Source organism: Elephantulus edwardii, unplaced genomic scaffold (assembly GCF_000299155.1).
Source record: "Elephantulus edwardii isolate Elephantulus edwardi_28Jun2011 unplaced genomic scaffold, EleEdw1.0 scaffold00068, whole genome shotgun sequence".
Classification (NCBI taxonomy): domain Eukaryota; kingdom Metazoa; phylum Chordata; class Mammalia; order Macroscelidea; family Macroscelididae; genus Elephantulus; species Elephantulus edwardii.
The window spans coordinates 3621601-3647011 of NW_006399818.1; positions in this window are offsets into that span (position 1 = coordinate 3621601).

Here is a 25411-nt window from a genome sequence, read left to right on the forward strand (position 1 = left end):
TCTTCCACCAATCCTGATGCCACACCTCTCCTCATAGAGCCCAGCCCCCTGGATAATCTGTTCTGCATACAGGTTGAAAAGATATTTAGAGAGTAGAATGGAAAATTCTAAGCAGAATGTCTACTTGGAATAAACTAGTCTGAAATTCTATTTTTAGCCACATTATGGTTTTATCTTCTTAAATAGTGCAAGGTTTATCTTGTACTTCAAGATGACATCACTTGTGTTAATACACCTGGAACTTGGTTAAAGGATCTTTTACTAGAGAGCAGCTTCTTATGTCATGTGGAATTCTCTTGCCTTCTTATTTAATAAGGTTAAGGGATGCTGCATTGGTCATAAAGTCACTATATGACCTCTCGCCTATCAGCCTACTGAAAATAGTTGAGTCTCTGACAGAAACAGTTGGCTGTTGAGTGATAGAATGGGTTTATAATACAGCCATGGTAGGAGGAAAGAAATAAGGTGATAATGTTAATCATTCTCCTTTTTTGCCCACCAACTAGTGATACACACCCATATCTTGTTTCATTATTACACTTTATTGCATTTTGTAGATATTGTGTTTGTTTTTATAAATTGTAGATTTATAGGTACCCTTCATTGAAACAAGTTTGTTGACACCATTTTTTTCAACAACATATGCTGACTGTATCTCTGTGTCACATTTTGGTAATCCTCACAATATTTCAAACTCTTCCAGAATGTTATTACACACAAAATTGACTACAATAAAGTATAAACATAACTTTTATATGTACTTGGAAACAAAAATATTGCTTTATTGTGTAATGCACACTTTATTGTGAAGGTCTGTAACTAAACGTGTAATACATATTTTCCTTAAATGAGGCAATGTCCTCTCGTATTATGATACAGAGACAAAGAAATTTTTCTGTCTAACCTCACGAATATCCTAGTATTTTGGCTTTCTTTGGTTTTAAATTAAGGATCTCTAGTGACACAGTTTTGAGTACTACTAGCCAAATGATCATGGGAGAAAGATGTGGGAGTCTCCTTTTGTTATGATCACAGCCTTGGAAACCCTATGAGATAGTTTTGTTTAAGTTATAATCAGTTCAGTAGCAATGGGGTTTGGCTTTTAAATTAGGGTATTGTCTTGATAGAAGGAAACAACTGTTTCCTAGAATGTGGAGATCACTGTTACGAGCATTGGGATTTTTTTTCTTCATGTGAAATGAGGACTGCAATATGGTGCTGTTAGAAGCTTTTATGCTCAATTTATAGTTAAGAGCATGTGCATAGCCAAGATTAGATTTAGAAGTCTATACGTACTTGTTATTGTTTGCTTCATGCATCTGTCACACCACAGCTGTGGTATTAGAATTGACCTGTTGTATTCGTTTTCTTACTACTGCTGTAACAAGTACCAAAGTACAAGGCAACAAGTACTGTGCTCAATTTAGTGGTTTAGCATAGCACCTACACTATGTTTTGAAGGTCAGAAGTCCAAAATTAGTCTCTCTGGGCTAAAACATAGGTGTTGTCTAGAAGCTCCAGGAGAAAATATGTTTCCTTGACGTTTCCTTGACTTTTCCTTGTTTTTAGAGGCCATCTTGGTTTGCAGCTCACTTGTAATAAGAGCAAGGGGGGCATGTACTTTGTGGAGTCTGACTTCTACCAATTCCACCAGGAGGAACTGCTCCCCAAAGCAGCATCCACAACATAAAACTAATTACCCTGAGGCCCACACCCCTGCATCTAGTTATAGGTAGCCCAAAAGTTTGCAGTGAACACACAGACTACACAGAACTGTGCATATTCGGGTTAACAGTAAAATACAATCCCTTAGTCCAAAGAGTTTCTCATTTAACAGCCAAATACAATCCCTTTGTTCAAAAGGTTCCTCAATGAACAGCAAGATACAGTCTCGGAGTCCAGATCACTTCTCGGTTTACAGCAAGATGCAGTCTGTGGCCCAGGAATCTCCAGCCCTGAAGGAAGCACCTGCCCATTCTCCTGTACTTCCTCTCTTCTCCTGGTGGTGAGAATTCCCCTTTCTGTCCCTGAATCTGCTCCATTTAATGAGTAGACTAGCCAGTCCCTGTGGAATGACTAACATGCTCTATTTGAATGTGGAAGAGATGGCTCACACAGTTGGTGTGTGTGTGTGTGTGTGTGTGTGTGTGTGTGTGTGTCTACCAGAGGTTCGCGAGAGGTCTGTCTACAATGAAATTAGCCACTGAAAAACATATGGAGTACTGTTCAGGGACTGAACTGGAAGTGTTATCAAGGATAACTAGTTAACAAGTGTTTGTGATTATAGTGGGCCTACCTGGATAATCAAAGATACTCTTCCTATTTTAAGATCTTAGTTCTGTCTGTAACTTTAGTTGCCCCCTGAAATGCAGTCTACCATGCCTACAGGTTATGGTGATTTAAACTTGGGTACCTTTGAGAGAGAATCATTCTGCCTACCATACCTCTTGTACGGAGAATGACATGTAATATTATTGTTGTCAGTTGCCTTCGAGTCTAGCACAACACATAGAGACCCTATGAACAAAAGGCCTGAAGCCTCTCTAGAACTATCAATATTTATCAAAGTTTATAGAGTTTCTGGAGGCATATTATTTAGGAAGTGGATGCCACTCCTGCTTCCAAACCTGTCATAGTGTGTTATTGTTTTTATGTGCCATTGAGTCACCTGCAATGAGGAATTATTATAAGGTGGGCTTTTCTGTCTTTTGAAGTTTTGTTTTTATCATAACTAGTGCTGCTTCCTAGTTGTAGTGTCATTTGTCAAACACTTTAAGGTGCAATCACTAAATTTAAATATCCACATAATTAATGAATATAATTTTACAATTTCCCCAGTTTTACAATTTAGACAATTAAACATAAACATTGATTATCAACCATTTAATGAGATTAGAAACTGCTAGTAAATTACTTATTGATTATGTTTGTTATAATTATTTTACCTATATTGTAGATCTTTTAACTAAGTTAAGATCTGAAGTTGTTTCTGATGTGACCTATTCTTTTATCATCTTCAAATCATCAATAGGTTGCTACTTTGAATTTCTCATGTTCTGGCATCATAAACTGGAATTTTTAGTGTCATCTTTGATGCACTAAATTGTCGTCTTTAGATCCAAGGCCCTGATGCTTATGTTATCTCATTTCCCTGAAATTGCAATAAACTTCTAGTAATTTGCTCTTATTCTAATTTTTCATCCCTGCAGTCAATCCTTATTTCAGATAGGTGAATTTAATTTTTCTTCTACAAATAATTACTTCCTGTTGATTTATTTACTAGCTGTGTGACTTTGCAAAAGTAGTTAACTTTTCTTTGAGACTCTGAAAACAAGATACTAATATTATCTCAGAAGCAGGGGTGCAAATGGTAAGCATTTAGATGCTCACTTCAGAAGGAAAGTAAAAAAACAATCATCTCTGAGAAATCAGCCCTTGAAAACCTCTATGGGGCATAGTTTTACTCTGACAAATATCTTGCCCTGAGTCAGAAGCGACCCAATGCTAACTCATTGTTGATATGGCTGTGAAAATAAAATTAATTACATGTTAAATTCTTAAAAGAGTATCAGACATATATTAAGCCTTCAGATTCTAACCACTGGGCCAATTGGCAGCATCAGCATGGATGGTGAAGAGATTGAGATAGTTAACAGTTTTAGTTTACTTGGCTCCACAGTCAACACTCTTGGTAACAGCAGCCAGGAAATCAGGAGACGAATTGCATTGGGAAAGTCGGCTGTGAGGGACCTCTCAAGAGTACTGAAGAGCAACGATGTCAGGCTGAAGACTAAGGTGCGCCTGATCAGGGCTATAGTCTCCGCAGTTATGTGCTATGCATCAGAGAATTGGACAGTGAATAGGGATGATAGAAAGAGGATTGATGCCTTTGAGCTGTGGTGCTGGAGAAGAGTGCTGAATATACCATGGACTGCTAGGAGAACAAACAGGTTTGTCCTGGAGAGGGTGAGGCCAGAGTGTTCCCTGGAGTCAAAGATTCTGAAGCTTCGTCTGACATATTTTGTGCATGTTGCAAGGAGGGACTGGTCCTTGGAGAGGGACATCATGTTTGGCAGAGTGGAGGGGAGGCGAAGGAGAGGAAGACCTTTGGTGAGATGGATCGATTCTGTGACTGGAGCAGTGGGAATAAGTGCGTTTGAGATGGCTAGGTTGGCACAGGATAGAACAGCATTTAGGGCTCTTGTACATAGGGTCGCTATGAGTCGCAAGCGACTCGATGGCACATAACAACAACAACAGCAAATATTTGCTGAAACTACTTGGTAGGATTTCCTATTTTGAGTGATCCAGGAAACATCAAAAGTAGATGGAGGGAATACACAGACTAATGGTACCATAAAGAATTGTACGACATGGAAATATTTCTGACAGAGATGGTAAGGATGGCAAGGTTCTGATTGGCTATTCGTAGAATCACTATGAGTCATTCTTGACTCAATGGCACCTAACACCACCACCACCACTATATGATCAAGAACCAGTGATAATGAAGAGAGAAGTTCAATATGCAATAAAGACATTAAAAAAAGTAAGACCCTAGGAGTTGATGGAATACCAATTGACATATTTCATGACTGAGGCATCCCTGAACATGATAAGCAGTGTATGCCAGGCAGTTTGGAGAACAGCAACCTGGCTGACTGTCCCATGCCCAAGAAAGGAATATGGAAATTACTGAACAATATCATTAATATAACATGCAAGCAAAATACAGCTGAAGATCATTCAAAAACAGCTATGACAGTACATGGATAGAGAACGTCTAGAAGTTTGAGTTGGGTTTAGAAGAGGCTGTGAAACCAGGGATATCATTGTTGTTGTGAGATGGATCCTGGATGAAATCAAAGAATACCAGAAGTATGTCTAGTTGTGTTTTATTGACTATGAATGAGAATCCCAGAACACTTAGTTGTGCTCTTGTGAGACCTATACCAAGAGGCTATTGTGCAAACAAGAGCAAGGGAAAACGACATAGTTTAAAATTAAAAAAGGTGTGTTTCAGGGTTGCATCCTTTCTTTATACCTACTTAATCTGTATGCTCAACTAATTAATTATTCAGAAATCTAGACTCAATGAAGAAGAATGTGCCAGCAAGATTGGAGGGAGACTCATCAATAATCTGCATTATGTGTTTGACACAACCTTGCTTGGTGAGAGTGAGGAGGACTTGAAACATTTGCTGTAGAAGGTTAAACACTACAGCCTTCAATATGGTTTGCATACCAACATTCAGAAAGCAAAAATCCTCACTGCTAGACCAATAGGGAATGTCATGATAGCTGGGGAAAAGATGGAAAGAGCCAACCGCTTCATCTTACTTGAATCCACAATCAAAAAACACTTAGTACTAATCATCAGGAAATCAGCAGACATATTGCACTAGGAAAGTCTATATATAGCCAGAGACCTCTCCAAATTACTGGGAAGCAATGATGTCACTTTGAAGACTAAGATGCACCTGTCAGGCCATGGTCTTTTTAGTCATTTTCTATGCATCAGAGGACTGGACAATGCATAAGGATGACTGAAGAAGAACTGATGCCTTTGAACTGTGGTGTGGGAGGAGAGTACTGAATATCTCATAGACTGGCAAGAGAACAAACAGCTATGTCTTGGAGAAGGTGCAACCAGAGCGCTCCTTGGAGGCAAGGATGATAAAGCTTCGTTTCACGTACTTTTGGCATGTGGCTATAAGAGGTTATTCCTTGGAGAGAGACAAAATGCTTGGAAACTTGGAGGGATGGTGAAGGAGAGGAAGACCCTCAACCAGGTGGATTGATACATTGACTGCAACAGTGGGCTTCAGTGTGTCAGAGATTGTGAGGATGACACAGGAGAGGACAAGATTAAAAAATATTTTTCATAGGGTTGTCGTGAGTCATACTTTACTGGATGGTACCTAACAACAACAGCTGCCTTAGCTAGGCAATCTTATTTTCAGTTCTTTACATGGATTCTCTGAGTCTGCTTTACTTCCCTGAATGTGGCTTTACAGTCCTGCTTCTCAGCCTTCCTTTCTGTCATTGCCTCTGTCTAGATTGCCTTTCTCTTTCTTGTCAGTTTACTCAACTCCTCCTCGTTATTTATGGCTCATCAGTAGCACTTTCTCCAACTCTCCTAAAGCTGGTGGACTAGACACTGTGGGAGAGAAAAGTGAAGCCTTTGAAGAGGAGGACTGAAAGGAAGTAGCCCCTAGTAGTTAGCAATACTCTCACCATTTTGCCTTTCTTGTAGTTATTTCATGCACATTAGGCTTTCAAGTTACTAACCCTTTGCTGCTTCTTATAAGGAAGATAAGAATAATTTGTACTTATCAAATATTCCTTCAGTAACTAACCCTGTATCAGTGTTTTACTGTAAATTCTGCTTGTTATTGGTGGTGTTAGGGGCCCTCCAGTCAACTCATAGCCAATCATATGATAGTCCAATGCCAGTTCATTTCAGCTTGCCAAAGTCTAGGATACCAATCTTCAAATATTCCATTTCACTTTTGACAAGCTCTTATTTTCCTTGATTCACACTTTGCACATTTTTTGTTCTAACAATTACTGTATGCTTACAGATATTTCCTTCTTTTTTTGCATTATGTCATAACAGCAAATGAAGGTCCTGGAAGCTTTAATCTATCAAAGCTGTTAAAGTTGACTCTACTTGAAGAGAGGCAACTCTTTCCTAGTCATATTTTGAGTGCTTCCCAACCAGAGAAGTTCATCTTCTGGTATCATCTCAGATAATGGGACAGTGCTATTCATAAGGTTTTCACTGGCTGATTTTTAAGAAGTAGATTGTTGTTGTGTACCATCAAACTGGAACCAACCCACAGCTGACCCTCCAGTGGGTTTTCAGAGACAATTAATCACACAGGAAGAGATTGTCCATCCTTCTCCCGTGAAGCAGCTTGTGGACTCGAACCACGTGCCTTTGGGATTGCAGGGCAGCATACTTTTTATTCTTTCTTTGGACAGGAATCTCTGTCTATCTGAAACCGATCTACCGTGGATGACCCTGCTGGCATTTGATATACTGATATATAAGTTATCACAGTTTGAAGAACTTACAGACAAGTGGTGACAGTATTGACTTCTTGGGTTATATGCTGTCAAATCAGAACTGACTCACAGTTGACCCTCCAGTGAATTTTCAGAGGCTGTGAATCACATGGGAGGAGATTGTCCATCTTTTCTCTCACTGAGTATTGTCTAAGTGCCAAAACACACATGCCATATAGATATTGAATGTGTGTGTCTGCACACATGTGTGTTTTAGAGTAGATTAGCTTATACATATCAAGAAGAGGCAAAAAAAAAAAAGATTACTGTTGGCTCTACAGTGCTGCAGGAAGATTTTGATAGATACTGTTTATTGTTGTCAAGGGTCTGACTCAGGCCTTCCTGAGAAAGGTCATTAGTGACACCCAACAAATCATTTTTATGCTGTGGCCGATGTGAAAGTCAAATGGAAATTGTTTATAGAAGTCAATGAAAGTGAAGCTCTTTGTCAATCTGCTTAAAAAGAACTTCTCCCAAACTTCCCAGTTCACAGTCTAAAATGCCATAACTAGAAGTGAAAGAAATAAAGGAAAAGAAAAGACCTGGCTTTATTAAACACTGTGGGAATGTGGGCTGGGAAAAGAAATGTTTTTCAGAGCAAGAGCCTCCCTTCCAGCTCCAGGACCACACAGGCCCCTTCAGTTTCAGCTCAACAATGTGGACACTCAAGGCAGAAGGCTGCCAGTGTGGCTGGATGGAGCCCACCACGCAGTAACTGCCGGCTGGAGCAGAACGACCAAAGGGAATTGAAGTCCGTGATTAGGAAATTGAAGACTGGCTGAAAACTTGAGATTTCCTGTACTTAGCTGGGAGGACTTGTGAGAGATTTGATTAGAATGCACCGGAGAGGCCAAATTCTTTGTCTCTCTTGGTCTCCACTGGACTGAAGTGGTAGGGTGCATTCCAGTGCCCTTATTGGATTTGCCTCTGAAGCTCTAAAGCATTCAAAAGTAAAATTCCATTGATCTGAGAGTCAGGGAGGGGTGGGAGGACGGCATTACAGGTTTAATTTCCAGTTTGAGACCACTTCCTAGCACTTACCTTCCTTTACTTAGTATCTTATCCATAAAAAGGGACAAAATTAGTGTGTAAGAGGTAAAATAGGAAAGGAAAATTCCTCAGCATCAATACTAGTAAAAAACCAAATGTATGAAGCACTTCTAAAATGAGTTATGAAAATGGATATTTTTAGTATCATTTCTGCCCAAATCCAGTACAGTTGGGTTTACCAGAAATAAGAAGCAAAAGTAAGATGAGATGTTGTATGCAGTGGTAAATCATAGTTAATAGAAACATTTTTATATAAAGGGGAGGAGAAGCTGTGAATGTATGATAGCTAATGGATTCATGCAATCAAATCCACATATCTAAAAAAAAAATTAAAATGAGGAAGGAAAGACCAGATTACTTTGGGTAAAGTGGAATGCCAAGGAATAGTCTGCGAAGATAACTTGTGGGTTCCTGACAGGTATATAGCAAGACATGAACAGAGTGTGCGAAATTCTGTTTTCCCAGCTCTGGTAGACCCAAATGATAATGGAGATGCCTTTTTTCCTTCACCTCTGTGAACTCCCTCAAAGTTAGCCCTTTGATTAATTCTGCCAATTTAGTGTGCTGCCGGAGTCATTTTGATTTAGTGACACTTTGAATCCATCTCCTGTGTTTTCCCCCTCCTTCGGTCTAAAGTTAGCATAGCCATAGCACTCTGATGCACAGTTGCCCTGTGCTTCTGAACTCTCGTCTTCCAGAGAAGCTCCTAGTGTGGCTGCATTTGATTTCCTAATATAGAAGAAGGCATAGCTGAAGCACCTCTGCAGCTGTTTTACATGGTAAATATAAATGACAGCGCTCTCTCCTAGGTCCCATTTTATCTTGAACATCGATTTCATATGCCAGCCTTCCTTTCTTGTCCTTTCACGTCAGGATTCCTTCCAGTCATTTTCAGCAAAATCAATTCCCACATTCATGATGGCACAGCCCTGCTTACGTCCTAACAACCTATTTACAATTGGGTCCACGTTGTCAAAAATGGTAGAGAGAAATAAAGAGGCAAGGAAAGAAGGCATGCATTGTTTGTAATGACGTCCCCAATGCGCAAGGTTCCTGCACTTGCCCAGCACCTTTCCTGGTCCGTATTAGGTACTGAAGAGTGTATATTTTGCAATAGAGAAATTTCATATGCAGAATGAATAACGATAACAGATTTCTAAAAATAATTTTTAAAAATTAGCTCTTTCTAAATTTTAAGTGGGAAAGATATTTGTAAATTTTAGTCATGAGAAATTAAGTCAGAGAATGTTACCCAACTTGGCTCAACTCTCCTCACTCTTGTCAAAAAAGTTGTTTTTGTTATGTACCATCGAGTTGCCTGTGACTCATAGTGATCCTAAGTAAAACAGCTCTGAACCCTGTCCTGTCCTGAGCGAGTATCACTGACTCCAACACATCTACCCCTCATTACTCCAGTTACTGTGTTAATCCATCTCATCCTCTTCTTCTCTGTGCTGTCCCTCCACCCTTCTGAGCATGATGTCCTTCTCCAAGGAACAGTCCCTCCTGGACACAGGCCCAAAGTATGTGAGATGGAGCTTCAAAATCCTTGTCTCCAAGGGGAAACTAAGTTTCACCCTCTCCAATACAGAACTGTTTGTTCTCTTGGAAGTCCCTGGTATGTTCAATACTCTTCTCAAGCACCACACTCAAAGGCATAGATTCTTCTTCTGTCATCCTTGGTCATTGTCCAGCTCTCTGATACAAAGTAAATAATTGTGAAGACTGTGGCCTGGATTACACACACCTGAGTCTCTAGACTAACATTGTTACGTCTCAGGATTCTGCAGAAGTTCCTGACAGCTGACTTTCCCAGTGCAATTAGTCTTTTTGATGTCCTGAATTCTAATACCAAGAGTTGATTAGGAACCAAGCAAGCTGAAGCTGTTAACAATCTCAGTCTCTTCTCCATCCATCATGGTGCAACCAGTTAGCCCAGTCATGAGAATCTTTGTCTTCTTGATGTTGAGCTGTTGTGGCCCAAATCCAGTTTCCCCCCAAGTCACCAAGGAGTCGACACCGATGCAAGGGCAAGAGGGAATTTATTTCAGATTCGAATCCGGGGCCGCGATCCAAACCGTGTTCATACAACAGGGAAGATGGCCGCAGGCCCCGATTCTGGGCTGTCCCGCCTATTTAAAGGGGAAAGCCCGCGAAAACAGGGCGATACAGGATTGTCTGGTTCAAAGGAAGGGCGCGAAAACAGGGTGATACAGGATTGGCTGATGTTTGGGTGGGGGCTCTTTTCCCCCTTCCCCCACCGCCTTCAGTTTACTGCTCTAGAGGCTTATACATTTTAAAATGACATATTGGTTACAAAATGGAGCCCCTCAGAGCTTCAACTCATATTAAAGATTAAAGTCTTTGATTTTCTGCAGCAAGTGCTTCAGGTCCTCCCCAGTTTCAGAGAGCAAGGTTGTCATCTGCATATTGCAGGTTGTTGATGAGTCTTCCTCCAATCCTGAGGCTACATTCTTGCTTATAAAGCCCAGCTTCATGAATGCTCTGTTCTGCATATAGATGAAAAGATACATCCCTGACACATTCCTTTCCTGATTTTGAGCCATGAAGCATTTCCTTGATCTGTTCTGAGAACTGCTTCTTGGTCCAAGCATAGGTTTCACATGAACACAATTAAGTGCTCTGGGTTCCCTATTCTCCTCAAAGTCAGCAACAATTTGTTATGATCCCCGTAGTCAAATGCCTTTGTGTAGTCAATAAAACACAGATAGGCATTCTTCTGGTACCCTTTGCTTTCTGCCAAGATCCATCTGACATTGGCAATAATGTCTTTTGTGCCACCAACTCTTCTAAACCCAACTTGTATGTCTGGAATCTTCAGCAGGATTTTGCTTACATGTGATTAATATCATTGTTCACGTTTGATAATTTCCATGCCCTGTCATGTCACACTTTTTTAGACTGGGAATACATATGGATTTTTTCCAGTCAGCTGGCCAGGTAGTTGTCCTCCAGATTTCTTGGAACAATCTGATGAACACATTTAGGGCAGCATCTGTTTGTTGAAATATGTCAACTGGCATTCCATGTGTTCCTGGGGCCTTGTTTGTCATTGGCTTTTTTGTTTATTGGTTCGGTTTTTTGGTTTGGTTTGGTTTTTTGTGGTGATTTTTCCCCCCTAATTCCTTCAGAGCAGCCTGAATTTCCTCCTTCATCACCATTACCTCTTGATCATATGTAGTTTCATGAAATTCTTCTGTCAGTCAATTGTTTTTAGTACAGTGATTCTGTATACTCCTTCCATCTTCTTTTAATGCCTCCTGGATCATTCAGTATTTTGTCCATAGCATCCTTAAGTATTGCAACTTGAGGCTTGCATTTGTTCTTTAGTTCTTTCAGTTTAAGAAACGCCAAGTTTGTTTAGCTCTTTTGATTTTCTGACTCCAGCATTTGTACATTTCATGGTAATGCTTTGCTATGTCTTCCAGAGCTGCCTTTTCAAATCTTCTGTTCTGTTCCTTCACTTCCTGTTTTCTTCCCTTTGCTTTGGCTTCTCAGTGCTCTAGCACAGTATTTAGAGCCTCTTGTGACATCTATATCTATCTTTTCTTCCTCTTCTATCTTTGTAATGACTTTTTGCATTCTGCCTGGATTTTTCTATTATCATATTAGCCTCTTAGCTGGCCTCCCAATAGTTTTTTTTTTTTTTCTTAAAACAACTGGAGTGATTTTCTAGATCTTTTTATGTCTAATCATAAAACGCCTCAGCTCAAACTCTTTGTGTCTCTTCATCTCGCTTGGCGTAGAAGTCAAAATCCTTACAGTATTTTGACGATCTAGTCAAAGTTGGTTTTGGCGTTCTCAATCTCAGTCTCAATTTGAGCAAGAGCCTATGGTGATGAAAGAAGAAGTTCAGGCTGATTTGAAGGAAATGGCAAAAAATAAGGCTCCAGGAATAGATGGTATACCAATTGACATATTTCAGTTAACAGATGCTGCCCTGGACGTGCTCACCAAGTTGTGCCAAGAAATCTGGAGAACAACCAATTGGCCAACTGACTGGAAGAGATAAATATTTGTTCCTATCCCAAAGAAAGGTGACCCAACAGAATGTGGAAACTACAGAACAATCTCACTGATTTCACATGCAAGCAAGATTTTACTGAAGATTATCCAAAAACGACTGGAACAGCACATCAACAGAGAATTACCAGAAGTCCAGGCTGGTTTCAGAAGGGGTTGTGGTACTAGAGATATTGTAGCTGATGTTAGATGGATCTTGGCTGAAAGCAGGGAATACCAGAGGAATGTGTATCTGTGTTTCATTGACTATGCAAAGGCATTTGACTTTGTAGATCATAACAAACTATGGCTGACTCTGAGAAGAACAGGAATCCCAGAACACTTGATCGTTCTAATGCGAAACTTATACTTGGACCAGGAGGCAGTCATCAGAACAGAGCAAGGGAACACTGAATGGTTCAAAATTGGGAAGGGCGTACGCCAGGGATGCATCCTATCTCCATACCTTTTCAACCTATATGCAGAACAGATTATTTGGGAGGCGGGGCTCTATGAGGAGAAATGTGGGGTCAAGATTGGTGACGATTTATCAATAATCTGCGTTATGCGGATGACACAACCCTGCTTGCTGAAACTGAGGAGGACCTGAAGTGCCTGCTTCAGAGTGTCAAGGACTGTAGCCTCCAATATGGATTGAGGCTCAATGTCAAGAAGACAAAGATTCTCACCACTGGACCAATTGGCAGCATCAGGATGGATGGTGAAGTGATTGAGATTGTACACAGCTTTAGTTTGCTTGGCTCCATAGTCAACAGTCTTGGCACCAGCAGCCAGGAAATTAAAAGGTGCATTGCCATGGGAAAGTCTGCTGTTAGGGACCTCTCCAAAGTGCTGAAGAGTAATGGTATCTCTTTGGAGACTAAGGTGCGTCTGATACAGGCCATGGTCTTCACAATCACCTGTTATGCATCAGAGAGTTGGACAATGACCAAGGAGGATAGAAGGAGAATTGATGCCTTTGAGCTGTGGTGCTGGAGAAGAGTATTGAGAAAACCATGGACTGCTAGGAAAACAAACATGTTTGTCCTGGAAAGGATTAAACTGGGTGGCTCCTTGGAGGCAAGGATTCTGAGGCTCCGTCTAACATACTTTGGACATGTTGTGAGGAGAGACCGGTCCTTAGAGAGGGACATCATGCTTGGGAGGGTGGAGGGACAGCGCAGGAGAGGAAGGCCCTCTATGAGGTGGATTGATTCAGTGACTCGGATAATTGGGATGGGAGTGTCAGAGACAGTGCGATTGGCACAGGACAGAGTGGAGTTTAGGGCTGTTGTACATAGGGTCGCTATGAGTCGCAGGCGACTCGACAGCACATAACAACAACAACAACAGTCAAAGTTGGTGCTCGGACCTCGTCTTTGACAGTTCTATCTCCCTCCTTCTTAACCATCACAGAGTTCTGCTCCAGTTACACTTGATATTACTGATCCAGACATACTCCCCAGTTTTGCATTTGCTTCTCCTTCTATCTGCAATTATATTTCCACAAAAATCTCTGTGACTGGGCCTCTTTCCTCCTTCCAGTATTTACTCAACTGTTAACTTCTCCATGAACCTTCCTCCAGTCGTTCAATTTAAGGTAATGCATTCATTTCATTCCTTCTTCTTGTTGTTAGTTGCCAATAAATGGTTCAGACTCATGTCAACCATATGGTTCAGACTCATGTCAACCATGTGCATATTTGAAGTGAACACTGACTGGTTCCTCCTATACCATCCTCACAATAATTTCCAAATTTGAGACCATTGTTTTGGCCATTATGTCAGTCCATCTTGTTGAGTGTCTTCCTCTTTCTTGTCAGCCCTCTACACAGTATGATGTCCTTCTCTAGAGACTAGTCTCTTCTGATCAAATGTCCAAAGTACATAGATGAAGTCTCACCACCCTTGTTTCTAGCGTGCCTTCTGGCTGCATTTCTTTGAAGACAGATTTATTTGTTCTTCTGCTAATCCATGGTGTGCTTGAATTCTTCACCAACATCATGAGCCAAAGGCATCAGGTTTTTAAAAAAGAAAAGTAACTTCAAAACTACAAAACCTTTCCTATTCATTGGTGTAAGTTTTCAGAAGTTGGAAATCTCATGAGAGGAGATTGGTAGACTCAAAAGCTAGTGGATTCAAACTGCCCACCTTTGGTTTGGCAGCACAGTTCCCTACCCATTAGGTCAGCAGAGCTCTCTGTTCTTCAGTCTTCCAAGTTCAATATTCAGCAATTATAAATACCATGATTTAGGTCATGAGTTACTATCACTACCTTATCTACTTTACCTTTTATTGATTTATACAGTTATTGTCCATCTACCATATGAGAAGTTAAACTCCAGGTGATATGAATGTGTGATTAGTGGATTTCCTATTATATAACTGCAACTAGGAATAGGATGATGGACTAAAATATTAGCTCAATGAATGAGAGACTTCTCTACTATGTTGACCAAGCCACAATGGTTATCTTGATTAACCTATCACTTAGCAAGACAAGTAGGCTATTTCTTAGTATAGTATAGTTGAGAAATATGACTTAATTTGTGCTTAAATGTATGTGACAGAAAGAAATTCCACCTAGCCTATATTCCACAAATAAATGTTTTTCTCTCTGTGTAATTACCTTAAACTTCTTAGGGATCAAACCTGTTGATCTGCAAGTGGATGCTTCATCAATTTACCATTTATTAAGAAAATTCTTAGTACTTTATCATTTCTCTGAAGAGCTCTGGTGGCATAGTCATGAATGCAAACAGCTTCTAAATGTCTGACTTTAATTTACCTGTAGCTTTATGAGAGAACTATGTGGCAGCCCCCTTCCATGGATGCAAAGCTTTGAAAGCACTGTAGTACAGAACCAACTTACTGGGTTTCTATGAGTCATAAGCAACTTGATGATCGTGGGGTCTAGGTTATCATCTCTTCATAATCAGCTACTTAGATCTACTGTTCTTAGAATTCTAAAGAAAGATCACATTGCCTAACTATAAAGGAGAAAAAGAGGCGAATTAGGAAAGTGGTGGTAGAAAGAAAGTATAGTTATGGTTAACATTTGCCTAGGTGGAGTAATTCAATTGTGTTTGATCATTTTTTCTATTGAAAACATATTCCTGTTTAAAAAATTATTCTAATATGCACATCATGGAAGATATTGCTTAAATAGTCACATCAAAGAGACAATTATGATAAGAACAAGCACAAAGTCTTTTCTGAAAATTTGACCACATTATAGCCACTCTGGGAAAAGCTGTAACAATCTCATAAACAAGAGTCACTAAAGAAAAGCAGACCTTGTAAAGGGTTGACTGACTGTTCCTGAAAGCCCATTAAGGTACCAACTATGCTCCAAAGCCCATTAATAAACCTAACTAATAATATCTTATTTCAGTAATAATGAGACAACTCTTTAACTTGGTATTTGGCTCTGTAACAATGCAATATTCAAAGAAAGATATGTTTAAAAAAATAAGGCTATTCTTTCCTCTGTTACTCAATGGAAAAAACTTTTAAACTACGCAAGTTTGCTAGCTAAAATGTCTTAGTAGAATTGCTTATGTAAGTGTAATTGCTCATTTCCTTTTATATATGTTGTTGGTGTGTGTTAGGTGCTGTCAAGTAGAGAATGACTCATGGCAACCTTATGAACAACAGATCTGAACCCTGTTTCTTGTGTTGGCGTCACAACCTCTGACACAGCGAGCTCATTGCTGCAATCACTGTGTCAATTCACCTGGCTGAGGGTCTGCCTCTTACCATCCCACCACCTTCCTAAGTATGATGTCCCTCTCCAAGGAATAGCCTCTCCTAGAAACAGGCCCAAATCATGGGAGATGAAGTTTTATCATCTCTGCCTCCGAGCATATGTATATATGAAATTTTACCTCTGTGTCTATTAGAATATACACAAACATGTATGATTATGAATCTAGTTCTTTTTTTGAGCTGAAAGTATCACTATGTATACAACCCCCACTTAATCAGCTGAGCCTTCAGTGCTTTTGTCCAATTTAATTTGCAAATAAATTGTTTGGGTATACAGTATTTTTGGAAGATTGTGTTAACTTATTTTTTAAAATATCAATTTATAAGACCATGGAGACACCATAGTGTCTCCATTACTCTGTCAGTTTGTCATATTGTGGTTGTTGTGTGTTACAGTGATGCAGGAAGCTATCCCAACAATACTTCAGATACTATCAGAGTCTCCCTTTAAGGGCAGGAACCAGTGGAGATCTCAGACTAAGAAAAGGAAGAAGGACCTGGCAATATTGTCATAACCAGTAAAAAATTTATGAATGACAGTGGGACATTATATGATAAATCAAAATGTAGTTGGGAAAGAGCTCTCCCTTCCAAAGGGATTTTACTTTAAGAATGTGATTTGAGCAAAGCTATTGAAGACCTTCATTTCATGATGTGACATGATTCAAAATGTGAAGAAACAGCTGCAGACATCCATTATTAATCAGAAAGAACAATGTATGAACCATGAATCTAAGAAAATTGGAACTCATCGAAAATGAAATGAAATACATACAGATCAATACCCTAGGCATCAGTAAGTCAAAATGGACTGGTGTTGGCCATTTTGCATCAGGCAGTCATGTAATCTACTATGCTAGGAAAGATAAATGGAAAAGGAATGGTGGGTCAGTTCTTGTTCAAAAGGACATTTAAAGATTTATTCTGAAGTACAACACGGTGAGTAACAGGGTAATATCTATGCACATTAATACCTGTGCACATTAAAGAAATACAAGTTAATATGAATAGTAATCAAATCAGTGCACCAATGATTAATGTTAAAGTTGAAGAAATTGAAGAGATTTACTAACTTTTGCAGTTTGAAATTGATCAGAAATGTTGTCAAGGCAGATTGATAACTACTAGTGATTATAGAAACAAAGAAGAATCAATATTTAGAAAATACAGGTTTATTGTTCAAAACAATGCTGGACACTTCAGGATAATATTTTGTAAGACCAATGAGGTATTAATTATAAATATTTTTTAAGCAAACAAACCAACCCCCAAAAATGAAAGGCAGGGAGTACAAATCTACCAGCTACTGTGCAGAGAAATATGGGCAGTCTCCTCCATGTGATTTGTTGTTGTTCTTAAGTGCTGTCAAGTTGACTACAACTCATAGCAACCCTATGCACAATAGCTCTGAACTCTGCTCTACCCTAAGCATGTCTCCTGACATGAACATATCCTCACTATCTCTGACACATCTACCTAGTTACTGAGTCAATCCATCTCACCTACAGTCTTCCGCTTCTGGGCTGTTGCTCTACCCTTCCAGGAAAGATATTCTTCTCCAAAGACTAGTTCTTCCTGGCTACAAACCCAAAGTATGTGAGACAGAGTCTCAAAATTCTTTCCTCCAAGGAACAGCTTGGTTTCACCCTCTCCAGGAAAGACCTGTTAGTTCTCTTGGCACTCCCTGGTATGTTCAATATTCCTCTTCAGCACTACAACTCAAAGACTGTCAAAAACCCTAAGCACAATAGACCACACTGAAAGTAGACTAGCAACTACAGCAGTTGAGGCTGAGGCAGAGCCCTCTGATTGGCAAACACAAAGGAGGAACAGTTGCAAGCAGACATTAGTTATTGGGCTGAGGAATATGAGAAGTATAAATGTAGGTAAATTGGATATTGTTAGGAGAGAAAAGGAACACAAATATTAACATACTAGGCATTGGCAAAATGAGATGGATTGGCATGGAGCTTTTGGAATCAGACAATCATATGATCTTCTATGCATGAAACAAAAAGGTGGGGAAATGGGGTTGCATTCATAGTTAAAAAGCCATGTGATTTACAGCCTCTGAAAACCTGTTTGAGAGTCACCTACAAACCAGTTCTGACTTGATAGCATGTAGCAACAACTATGCATGTGGACCATATTGAATGGCACTATAAATGCTCAGTTAACAAAACTAATTTGAGCCACACATGTAATTACTATTTACATTGGGAGTTTTGGTTGTGTTTTTGTTTAAATTTAAAAATGTGGCCATATGAAATGGAATACTTGGGACTCTATTGTGTTGGTGTTGTTTGCCATGGAGTCAGAAGAAATGGATTCATAGCTGACCCTCTAATGAGTTTTCAGAGGCAGTAAATTGCGTGAGAGGTATACAATCCCCCTGCACTCTCCACCCTCACCTCGAGTATACTCCACTCTGCAACCCTCATTGTGAACTCTCAAGATAATCGTAATGCCAGATTGTATACCAGTGAAGGAGTTTTTCTTTTGATTTTCAAGGAGAAGAGTGAACGGGGGGTGGGGGAGGTGGGGAGAAAAGTGCAAACATGAATGAATGGAAGTCCAAAATCTCTGTAAATGTTCATTGAAATTAATTAAAAAAAAATTGCATGAGAGGAACGTGTCCTTCTTTTTCCTGTCATGCAGTTAGTGGATTAGAACTGCATACCTTTGGGATGGCATCACAGTGGGAATATAAATTGGTCAACTATTTTTAATAACAATGTGACAAGATGTGTAATTTTGTGAAATGTATGTAATTTTCACTAACTATTTTTACGGACCTATCTTATTGATAGATAGCTGTACATGTTGTTGTTGTTAAGTGTCATTGAGCTGACTACACCTCATAGCAACGCTAAGAACAACAGATCAGAGCCTTGCCCTATTCTGCACCACCCTCACAACCTCTGCCATCTTTGAGCCCTCTATTACAATCACTTTGTTAGTCTGTCTTGTTGAAAGTCTTCCTCTTTTATGCTGACTTCCTACATTTTGCAGCGTGAAGTCTTTTTTTAAGAACTGTCCCCATATAATAATATGCCTGAAGTACATGAGACATTTTTATCATCCTTTATCCAAGATAGATTTGTTTGTTATTTTGTTGGTCCATAAGACATTTGATATTGTTCACCAAATGGAAATTCAAAGGCATAATTTTTTCTTTAAATCTTCTTTGTGCCTTACCCCACTCTCAGATGCATAGGGCACAATTAGAAAGATCATGGTTTAGAACAGATGCGCCTTAGTTTTTAAAAGAATATCCTTGCTCTTTAGCACTTTGGAGAGGTCTTCGACAGAAGATTTTCACAATACAACATGAGTGTTTATTTTTGACCTGCTGCTACCGTGGGTGTTGATTCGTGATCTAAGTAAAATGAAATAATTGGCAGATTCTATCATGATCCTATTGATTCAGTGGTGAGAATTTTTGATTTCTTGATATTGAAACAAAATCTATTTTGAAGGCTGGAGTCATTGATGTTCTGCAGTAAGTGCTTTAAATATTTGTTGCCTTCTGTAGAAAACTCAAGCAAGACCCACATCTCACACCATGCACAAAAATCAACTCAAAATGGATCAAGAACCTGGGAGTAAAACCAAGGACTATAAACTTCATAAGAGAAAAACTTTAAAGAACTCTAGAAGCCCTGATCCACAGCATGAACTGTCTCCCAAGCATCCTGAAAAACCTACAACCAGGAGAGAATAAAATAGGTGAATGAGACCATCTAAGAATCAAATCCTTGTGCACATCAAAGAAACTTTTCCAACAAGGTAGAAAGGAGAGCCATAGATTGAGAAAAATACTTGGTAAGGAATGACATGTCTGATAAGGGACTTAATATCTAGAATTCTAGAGTACTCAATCACCTCAACAAGATAAAGGTAAACAACCCAGTTGCAGGATGGGCACAGCACATGAATAGTCATTTCACCAAAAAAGACATTCAGGTGGTAAACAAACACATGAAAAAAATGTTCAAAATCCATAGCTGTAAGAGATACATATCAAAACAACTATGAGATATCATCTCACCCCAGTAACAAAAACAGAGTAAAATTCAACAGAGCAGCAAACAAAAAATGCTGGCAAGGTTGTGGGGAAACTCTTGGTGGGAGAATAAAATGGTACAACCACTCTGGAAGACAGTAAGTCGTTTCTTTAAAAAAGTTGGGAGTAGAAATACCATTTGACCCAGCAATTGCACTACTGGGAATATACCATAAAGAAACCAGAACTGCCATCTAAACGGATATATGTACACTTGTGTTTATTACAGCATTGTTCAAAATTGCAAAGAGATGGAAGCAACTCAAGTGCCCATCAACAAATGAATGGATGGAGAAGCTGGTATATTCACACAATGGAATGCTACACAACACTAAAAAACAACGAACTCACAAAATATTATACAAAATGGGTGACCCTGGAGGATCTTATGCTGAGTGAAATATCTCAGTCACAAAAGGACAAATACTGCGTAATGCCACTGTTATAAACCAAACTGACATGGAATTTGAGGGAAACTAAGAGGAGATAATGAACACTGCATTGAAACAGATGAAGGAAAGAACTGTTTAAAAGAAATATATGATTAGGTATCATTTGCATGGCAATAATGCAGAATAAGAGGTGCATAGCAATGTGGACTGATAGGTGGGGAGCAGGGGAGAGGTAGGAAATTGTGCAACAATGAAAGAAACTTTTTAAAGAGAAAACCAAACTGAGGAGGGGGTAGGGAGGAAACTGTGCAACAATGAATGATTAGAAATCCAAGTTTTCACTAAATTATTAATTTTAAAAAATGAAAAACAATTTGTTGCTTTACCGAAACAAGAAAGTTGTGTCACTGCATAACACAGGTTTTTGATGAGTCTTCATTTAATCCTGCTGCTGCATATAGTCCAGCTTCTCAAATGATTAAGCATATAAGATGAATGGATTTGGAGAAGGGAAACAAATGTGATGCATATCCTTCCAGAGTTTTAAACTGCACAGAAGACTACTTCTTGACATATATCTACGTTTTGCGCAGGCACAGTTAAGTGTTCTGGGATTCTCATTCTTCTCAAAATTAGCCATAATTTGTTGTGTTCCACAGTCAAACTAGTCAAACAATGTTCCTCTGAATTGTTCATAGGGTTTTCAAAAGCTGATTATTTCCGAAATGGATAGCCAGTCCTCCTTTTTAGTCTGTCTTAATCTGGAAGCACTGCTGAAATGTGTGCGCTGTTGGTGACCTGCCAGTTTTAAAAATACTGGTAGCACAGACTCCAGCATCACAACAGTCAGCAAGCTACCACCTTAGTACAGTAACTGACAGACATGTACTGTACTCAGAAGAGCAAACTACGAACAGGAAAGTATATACAGCCATGAATTATAAAGTAAGCAGCATCATGAATGTCCTTCTTTCCCACTCCCCCCTTGTCTGTGTTTCTTATAAAAGGTGTTTTCTATGAATAAATCATTGAATATATAAAATTCAGTCACCTTTCAACTCCCCCCCCAATATAGCAAATTGGTCAATAAATGCTGTACTTTTTCTTTTTGCTTTAAAGATAATGTTTTAATACACTACTTATATCATGACTTTGGACATGTTGTAAAGAGGGACCAGTCCTTGGAGAAGGACATCATGCTTGGTAGGGTGGAAGGACAGTGCAGAAAAGGAAGACTCTCTATGAGGTGGATTGGTTCAGTGACTTGGGTAGTGGTGGTGAGTGTGTCAGAGACAGTGAGATTGGCACAGGATAGAGCAGGGTTTAGGGATGTTGTACACAGTGTCACTATGAGTCATCGCAGGTGACTTGATGGCACGTAACAACAACAACAACACATATCATAAATATATTTCTTTGTAAAGAACCAAATATGGAGGGGGAAAAACCTAGAAGTAGAGCACAAATATGCAATGATTAGAGATGAATGCCTGGGTATAAGCATGAGAAAGACTCCTTCGTCAAGTCTTCTGGTTTAGTCATTAGGGAGTTGTGTTGCTCCTCCAAAGGCCACATCTCTCTGGCAATTGGAAAACAGAAGTTTACATCTTCAGAAATCCACTGACGAGTCAGCTCATGAGTAAGTTCCACCTCTTGATAGCAATGACTTTGATTTTTGAAAGAGCTACTGGAAGAAAATGCCTGTTACTCTGGTGGCCTGGTCCACAGGGCATTGTGCTGCTACCTCACAGGCAGTGCTTCTCTGGCACTTTGAACTCAGTAGCAGTTCTGAGAGTGAAAGACGGTCAGTCTTCTCCCTTAGGATTTACAGCCTCCCAAAAATCTGTCAAAGGGTCAGCTCTGAGGTGGTTCTAATTCAATAGCAATGAGTCTCTCAGTTTTAACTCCTTAAACCCATCTTGCTCTAGCTCATTGATTTTTAAAATGCTGTACTCTTAATATCAGCAGAGTCTGGAATGCAAAAAATTACAAAGGAAGAAGAAGGATTGCTAGTTAGAAATGATGGACTTTGGGGTAGAAAGCTGCAGATCAAATGACTGCATTTTATACATTTGATGATTTATTTATAGCAAACACCTTTTTTTAAGAAACACAATCTACAAATAGACTTCACTGGATGAACTGCTCAGGAATCTGTGGAAAGAATGATGTGGGAGAAGTCAAAACCAGGCCAGGTACTGACTGTGGTACACTGTTAATTACACAAGTGCAAGTTCAAATTGGAATTGAAGAAAATTAAGGCAGATCTACAAGAGCCAAAGTATGACCTTGAGTCTATCTCATTTGAATTAAAAAGCCATCTCAAGAACAGATTTGGAGCATTGAATACTGAGGACTGAAGACCAGATGAATTGTGGGCTTACATTAAAGATATCATTCATTAAGAGAGCAAAAGGTTGTAACAAAGAGAAAACGGATAAACCCATAAATTATGTCAGAAGAGACTCTGAGAATTGCACTTGAGCACTGAGGATCCAAAATAAAGGGAAAAGATGCTGAAGCAAAATATGTGAGCAGAAGATTTTAAAGGGCAGCTTAAGAAGAGTAATCAGTGTATTATAATGGGATGTGCAAAGAGGTAGAGTTGGAGATTAAAAAAGGAAGAACTCATCCAGCATTTTTCAAACTGACAAAATGAAAAAGAAATTCAAGCCTCAAGTTACAATACTGAGAGATGCTATGGGAATTTTTTTTTTTTTAATCCAGTGATCAAATTATGTTGGGTTGGGTTGTTTTTTTTTAAAAAAAAAAATCAATAATGGTTTCTTCATTTCTTTCCATTGTTGCACATTTTCTTTCCCCTCCTCTCTTACCTCCCTCAGTCCTCCCTGCAATGCACCACTTGTTCCATATTGTTACAATACCTATGATGTCTAATCATATATTCCTTTAAGACAATTCTTCTCATCTGATTGACGACAGTGTTCATTATCTGTCCATTTCTTTCTCATTCTCTACCCAAACTTCCACTCCCATCTCTGTCCTATCTTAGTGTTGTTGAGCAGTATTTATCCTTTTGTGACTGAGATATTTCACTCAGCATAATGTCCTCCAGGCTCCCCCCAAGTTGTGTAATGTTTTACAAATTCATTGTTTTTTACAGTGCTGAGTAATATTGCATTGTGTGAATGTACCATAGGTTTTCTATCCATTCATTTGTTGATGGGGCTATGGGGAAAATCTTGAATGATATAGAAAGCATCAAAAGAAGGTGGAGAGAATACACAGAATCACTGTACCAAAAATAATTAGTTGACAATGACTATTTCAGAAATAGCATATGATGAAGAGCAAATGATGATGAAGGAAAAACTTGAAGCTGTATTGAAGGCACTGGCAAAAACTAAGACCCCAGGAATCAATGGAGTGCCAACTGACCTGTTCCAAATAACGGATGCAGCCCTCGACATGCTCACCAGTCTGTACCAGGAAATTTGGCAGATAGCCGTTCCCTGGCCAACTGACTGGAAGAAATCCGTATTTGATGCCATTTCTAAGAAAGGTGATCTAACAGAATGTAAGAATTATGGAATAATATAATTTTAAAGCAAAATATTGTTGAAGATAATAAAAAAATGGTTACAACAATACATTGACATAGAACTAACAGAAATACAATCTGGGTTTAGAAGAGGCTCCGCCAGCAAGAACAGCATTACTGATGTCTGATTGATCTTGGATGAAAGCAGATAATATCAGAAGAATGTTTGTCTATGTTTTATTGACTATACAAAGGCATGTGATTGTGTGGATCATGAAAAACTATGGCTAACCTTGAGAAGAGTATGAATTCCATAATACCTAATTGATCGAGAAGCTATTGTCTGAAAAGAACAGTGCACATTTTAAAATTAGGAAAAGTCTGCTTCGGGGCTGTATCCTCTCTCCAGACCTATTCAATCCATATGCTGAGTAAATTATCTGAGAAGCTGAACTTTATGAAGAAGAGTGTGGAATCAGGATTGGAGGAAGACTCTCAACAACTGGCATTATGCATGTGACACAACCTTGCTATTTAAAAATGAGGAGGAGTTGAAGTGCTTAACGCAGTGGATCTAGAACTGCAGCCTTCAATATGGATTACGTTTCAACATCAAGAAAAGAAAAAAAAATCTTCCCACTATGCCGATAGGCAACATCATGATAGATTGAGGCAAGACTGACATTGTCAGTGATTTCACCTTACTTGGATCCATAGTCAACACCTTTGGTACCAGCAGTCAGGAGATCAAGAGACATATAATATTGGGGAAAACAGCTGTTAGGGATCTCTCCAAAGCCCTAAAGAGCAATAATATCAGCTTAAAGACTAGGGTGTGCCTGACTCAAGGCACAGTGCAGTCACCTGTCAGAGAGGTGGACATTGAATGAGTATGACAGGAGAATAATCAATGCATTTGAGTTGTAATGTTGGAGAATAGTGCAGAATATTTCATAGACTGTTAAAAGAACAAATAGCTGTGTCTTGGAGAAACAATCAGAACATTCCTTGGATGCAAAGATGGTGAAGCGTCTTTTCATGTATTTTGGATATGTTATTAGGAAAGGGTATTCTTTGGGGAGGGATAGCATGCTTGGAAAGATAGAGGGTCAGAAAACAAGAGGAAGACTCTTAATGAGATGAATTGATAGTAATGCATTCAAATGTGTTGAGGATGTTAAAGATGGCTCAGGATTGGACAGAGTTCAGATCACTATGAATCTATTTGACTTGACGTCATTTAACAACAAGTACAATAACCCAGTAAAATGCCTTTACATAATCAATAAAACACAAGTAAACCTCTTTATGGTATTCTCTGCTTTGGGGCAAGATCCATCAGTCTTTATATCCTTCATTCCATGACCTTTTCTGAATCCAGCTTGAATTTCTGAAAGCACCCTTATAATATAAATTCCATTAGGTCAGTTTTTGTAATAGTAAAGAAATTGAAACAACAAGATGTTCTTTAGAGGAGAACTAGTTAAACAAACAAAAAAAAAATAACTACATACAATGAAATTTTATGTAGCTTTGAAA